The following is a 5,982-nucleotide window of genomic DNA, read 5'->3' as shown; positions in this document are numbered from 1 at the left end:
TTTGTTAAATTAGTACCTTTTTTCCTAACTGATTATAAATGCCACCTTTACTGAGTAAACTAAATTCTTATTTATGTATGGGCCTGTTTCTGGATTTTTAAATTCTTTTATTTATTCACATATTTCTACATTACATACATATCACATGGATGTAATATAGTTTCAAAGTATTTTTATTTTATTTTACTTTTTTTGAGATAGCCTCTTGCTTTGTTGCCAAGGTTGGAGTGCAGTGGTGCAATCATGGTTCACTGCAGCCTTGACTTCCTGGGTTCAGGTGATCCTCCCACCTCAGCTTCCCAAGTAGCTAGGACTAGGTGTATACCACCGTGCCCAGCTAATCTTCTGCATATTTTGGTAGAGATGGGGTTTTGCCATGTTGCCCAGGCTGGTCTCAAACTCTTGGGCTCAAACAGTCCTCCTGCCTTGGCCTCCCAAAGTGCTGGGATTATGGGCATGAGACACCACTGTTGCGGGAAGTCAGGGACCTCGAACAGAGGGACTGACTGAAGCCATGGCAGAAGAACATAAATTGTGAAGATTTCATGGACATTTATTAGTTCCCCAAGTTAATACTTTTATAGTTTCTAACGCCTGTCTTTACTGCAATCTCTGAACATAAGCTGTGAAGATTTCATGGACATTTATCACTTTCCCAATCAATACTGTTGTGATTTTCTATGCCTGTCTTTACTTTAATCTCTTAATCTCATCATCTTTGTAAGCTGAGGATGTATGTCACCTCAGGACCCTGTGATGATTGCGTTAACTGCACAAATTGTTCGTAAAGCATGTGTGTTTAAACAATATGAATCCTGGGCACCTTGAAAAAAGAACAGGATAACAGCAATGTTCAGGGAACAAGGGAGATAACCATCAGGTCTGACTGCATGAGAGCTGGGCAGAACAGAGCCATATTTCTTCTCTTACAAAAGTGAAGAGGAAAAACATCGCTGAATTCTTTTTCTCAGCAAGGAACAGCCCTGAGAAAGAGAATGCATTCCTAGGGGGAGGTCTCTAAAATGGCCGCTCTAGGAATGTCTGTTGCAGATAAGGGCTGAAATAAGCCCCTATCTCCTGTAGCACTCCCAGGCCTATTAGGAGGAGGAAATTCCCTCTTAGTAAATTTTAGTCAGACCAGTTGTCTGCTCTCAAACCCTGTCTCCTGATAAGATGTTATCAATGACAATGTGTGCCCAAAACTTCATTAGCAATTTTAATTTCACCCCGGTCCTGTGATCTCCTCTGCCCCAATTTGCCTTGTGATATTTTATTGCCTTGTGAAGCATGTGATCTCTGTGACCCGCACCCTATTCATACACTCCCTCCCCTTTAAAAATCACTAATAAAAACTTGCTGGTTTTACGGCTTAGTGGGCATCACGGAACCTGCCGACATGTGATGTCTCCCCCAGACACCCAGCTTTAAAATTTCTCTTTTGTACTCTTTTCCTTTATTTTTCAGACTGGCTGACACTTAGGGAAAATAGAAAAGAACCTACATTGAAATATTGGGGGTGGTTCCCCTGATACACCACAACTGGTCCCAATGTGGGTTTAATCTGTATTTCCCTAATGATTAGTAATGCTGAACATTTTCTCATATGCTTTTTGGCCATTTGTGTGTCTTCTTTTGAGAAATGTCTATTCAGATTATTGTGTTTTTTTTTTCCCCCTTCAGTTCTGTTGAATTTGATGCCCATTTTTAAATCAGATTATTTGTTTTCTTGCTATTGAGTTGAGTTCTTTATATATTTTGGATGTTAATCCTTTATCAAATGTTTGGTTTATTGAGTTTTGACAATTGGATTGACTCAATTTGCCACCCCCAAAATAAGATACAGAATATTAACACGACCTTAGAAAATTCTTTCATACTCCAGGTTGAGGCTACAGTGAGCGTGATTGTGCCACTGCATTCCAGCCTGGGCTAGGCAACAGAGCCAGACCCTGTCAAAATAAAATAAAATAAAATAAAATAAAATAAAATAAAATAAAATAAATAAAATAAAATAAACAAATTCTCCCATACCCCTTTCTAATCAATTCCTCCTCTTTCCAGGGGCAACCACTTTTTGATTTCCATCCACATTAATTAATTTTTCCTGTCTTTGGAGTTCATTTAAATGGAATCACACAGTATATATTTGTTGTGTCTGTTTTTCTTTTTCAGTCAGCATGGTATCTGCAAGATTCACACGTGTTGTGTGTATCAGCAGTTGTTCCTTTTCATTTCTGAGTAATATTCCATTGTGTAAATATACCACAATTTGTTTATACATTTTCCCATTGATTGACGTTTGAGATTGTTTCTAGTATTTGCCTATCATACATAAAGTTTTCATAAGTATTCTTTTTTTTTCTTTTTTCTTTTTTTCTTTTGAGACAGAGTCTCACTCTGTGAGCCAGGCTGCAGCGCAGTGTGTGATCTTGGCTCACAGCAACCTCTGCCTCCCAGGTTCAAGCGATTCTCCTGCCTCAGCCTCCCAGGTAGCTAGAACTACAGGTGAGCACCACCACGCCTGGCTGGTTTTTGTATTTTTATTTGAGATGGGTTTCACCATGTTGGCCAGGCTGGTCTAAAACTTCTGACCTGAAGTGATCTGCTTGCCTTGGCCTCCCAAAATGCTGGGATCACAGGCATGAGCCACTGTGCCTGGCCAGTTTTCATAAGTATTCTTACATAAGTTTTTCTTTTTTTGTGAACATATGTTTCACTTCTCTTTGCTAAATATGTAGGAGTGGAATTACTGGTTCATATGTAAATATATGTTTACCTTTATACATAACTGCCAGAGAGTTTTCCAACGAGGTTGTACCATGTTATACGCCCACCAACAGTGTAGGCGAGTTCTAGTTTCTCCTCATCCTTGTCAGTATTTGGTTTAGTCAGCCTTTGATTAAGCCATTTTAGTGTGAATGAAATACTGTCTCATCGTAGTTTTAATTAGCATTTCCCTGATGTCATTCAACAACTTTTTGTGAGCTTATTGACCAGTCATGTATCTTCTTTCATGAAGTGACTGTTTAAATCTTTTGCCCATTTCTAAAATTGGTTGTCTTTCTATTATTTATTTTTAGGAGATATTTTTATGATCTGAATACAAATATATTCTTTGTCATACATATGTGGTGAATACATTTTTTTCCTATATGTGACTTGCCTGTTTATATTGTAAATGATGTCTTTTAAAGAGTAAAAATTTAAAATTTTGATGAAATCCAGTCTCTTAATGTTTTATTAATGCATTTTGTGTCCTATTCAAGAAATGTTGGTGGACTCCTATGGTCACAAAGATATTTTTATATGTTTTCTTCTAGCAACTTTATAGTCCTGGTTTTTATGGTTAGGTTTATGATCCATCTTAAATTAATTTTTGTATATTGAGTGAAATGAGATCAAGGTTCATTTTTTTTTTCTGTACAAATATTCTACTGTTCCAGAAGCATTTGTTTAAAAAAAAAATGACCCATTGAAAAAAACCCCAAATGACCCATTGAATTTACTTGGTGCCTAGTTCAAAAATCAATTCAGCATATCTATTATTGAACTCTCTTTTCTGTTCTACTGATTTATTTACCTATGCTTATACCAAACACTTAATTATTATAGCTTTTTTTTTTTTTTTTTTGAGATGGAATCTCACTATATCGCCCAGGCTGGAGAGCAGTGGTGCTATCTGGGCTCACTGCAACCTCCACCTCCTGGGTTCAAGCGATTCTCTGGCCTCAGCCTCCCGAGGAGCTGGTTTTACAGGTGTACACCACCATGTCCAGCTAATTTTTTTTGTATTTTTAGTAGAGATGGATTTTTACCATGTTGGCCTGACTGGTCTCGAACTCCTGACCCAAGTAATCCGCCTGCCTGGGCCTCCCGAAGTGCTGGGATTATAGGCATGAGCCACAGTACCCTGCCTATTGTAGCTTTTTGGTAAATCTTAAAATTAAGAAGTAACTTCTCAAAGTTTTTTCTAGTTCCTTTGCATTTCTATATAAATTTTAGACTCGCCAATTTTTACAAAAAATTGACAGTAATTTTAATAGGGATCGTATTGAATTTATATATCAATTTTGAAATAATGGACATCTTAACATTCAGCTTTCAAAGAATTGTCCATAAACATTTATTTGTTCTTCATTAATTTCCTTTAGCAATGTTTTGCAGCTTTCAGTTGGAAATCAGTTAGAGAGAGAGCAGGAGAGATAGGGAGGGAGGAGAGGGAAGGGGAGAAAGTGAGAGAGAGAGAGAGAGAGAGAGACTCATTGTGTTGTCTAGGCTGACCTCAAACTCCTGTGCTCAAGCAGTCCTCTAGGAGGTTGGGATTTCAGGTATGCACCACTGTGTCTGGATAAAATCTTACATATATATATATATTTGAAGTTTATATCAGGCAAATTTGTTTACTCAAAATGTCTTTAATGTTTGAAAACACCCAACCTCCTACAACAACGGAAAACTCCGCTGAGTTAGAATCTCGCACCGTGGTGGCTTGAGAACGTGCACGGTTGTGAATGGAGTAAGGAGCCAAGGCTGTGTGGGGGCCACTATGCATTAGGGCCACCGAGAGAGGAAAGACGAGGGGTGGGAGGCTGAGAGCCCGGGAGGAAGCAGTGGCTGGTGGGAGACACGGAACCAAAACCCCCAACAGAGTGAACCCAGAGCAGTCTGGGCGAGAACCCGGGGTACAAGCTGCCCCCAGGTCGCCTCCCTGTGGGGGTCTCGTCCCTCCTGAGGCCGCATCTTGCAAAAATGCACAGGTGAATGGGGCGGGCTGGGCCATGGGAAGCCTCACCCCAGGACGGGAGCACTTGAGTGGAGGCCACCTGCCTTGGGGAGTCCAGAGCAGTAGCAGCTGGGAGAGAGCTGGCGGGCCAGACTCCAGCAGGGCAGGGCGTCCGTCCTGCAGGCGACGGGGGTCACTGTCCGTGTGTCTGCCTCTAGGAGCTGTCAGGGAGGTGGTTACTGCACCAACCGGTAGGTGAGGTACCTGCCCACCATCTAGCTGGGTTGGACGATCTTCATCACCTGCCCATCCTTTATCCCAAAATAGCGCTCGGTGGGATCCTGGGCAGCTGGTTCTCTCGGAGCTTATGTCGGGCCAACAGCTCCGTCACCCACTCCTTGGTCATGATGACGTACTCAGGGACTACTAGCTCGTGTTCTGTGATGTTGATGAGCAACTTCTGCTGCACAAACTGCTCTAGGATGTACTTGGGAGCCATGTCGACCAGGGACTGCTTGGCAGAGGGCCTCATGCCCTGCTGCGCCGCGATGAGGGCCCGCGTGAGGCTCTCCTGCTGCAGGCGCCGGCAAGACGCGTTGACGGTCTTGATGCCCACCTTGGGCTCCTCTGGAAAGAACACAAACATCTGGTCGGTGGGGTCATCTTTGTGGGCCACCGGCGCAGTGAGGTCTGTGCACCGCGGCTGCCCCTCACTTGGCTTGTCCCAAACTGGGCTTTGAACTCCTTCAGTGTGAGGTCACGCTCGTCCTAGGTCACTAGGAAGCCACGGTCGTGGCACGGCTGCATGATGGTCTTGCGGATTTTCCAGAGGAGGTACGTCTCCTCCTCGTTGTCCATGGCCGCCCTAAAATCTTACATATTTTTTTACTGGGCGCCTTTCTAGGAATTGGATATTTTTTAATGGTATTTTTAAAAAGCTTTATTTTCCGGTTGTTTGCTGGTGGCAAATAGGACAACAATTAGACATTTTATATGCTCCAAGAGGTCTAATTTCACTTTTTAATTCTAGCGTTTATTTGGGTAGATTCAATAGGTTTTTTATAATCATGCTGTCTATAAATAACAATAGTTTTGCTTCTTCCTTTCCAATACGCATTTTATCTTAGGTTCTTGCTTTATTACATTGGCTAGGACTTCCCTTTCTTCTATTTTTTATAACTTTGATTTTTCTATTTTATTTTATGTTTCAGAATTAATAAAATTCATGACTGGTATGTCTTACATTATGTCAAGTTAGA

General features: G+C 41.4%; 1 pseudogene; it reads right to left on the bottom strand.

Annotated features, from left to right (window-relative positions):
• Positions 1-4,850: 4,850 nt before the first annotated feature.
• Positions 4,851-5,581, bottom strand: LOC100429447 (DNA-directed RNA polymerases I, II, and III subunit RPABC1 pseudogene; annotated as a pseudogene).
• Between the last annotated feature and the right edge of the window lie 401 nt (positions 5,582-5,982).

Source organism: Macaca mulatta, chromosome 14 (genome assembly GCF_049350105.2).
Source record: "Macaca mulatta isolate MMU2019108-1 chromosome 14, T2T-MMU8v2.0, whole genome shotgun sequence".
Classification (NCBI taxonomy): domain Eukaryota; kingdom Metazoa; phylum Chordata; class Mammalia; order Primates; family Cercopithecidae; genus Macaca; species Macaca mulatta.
Note: the sequence above shows the minus strand (reverse complement) of the source record. Positions and strands in the feature narration are given on the sequence as shown.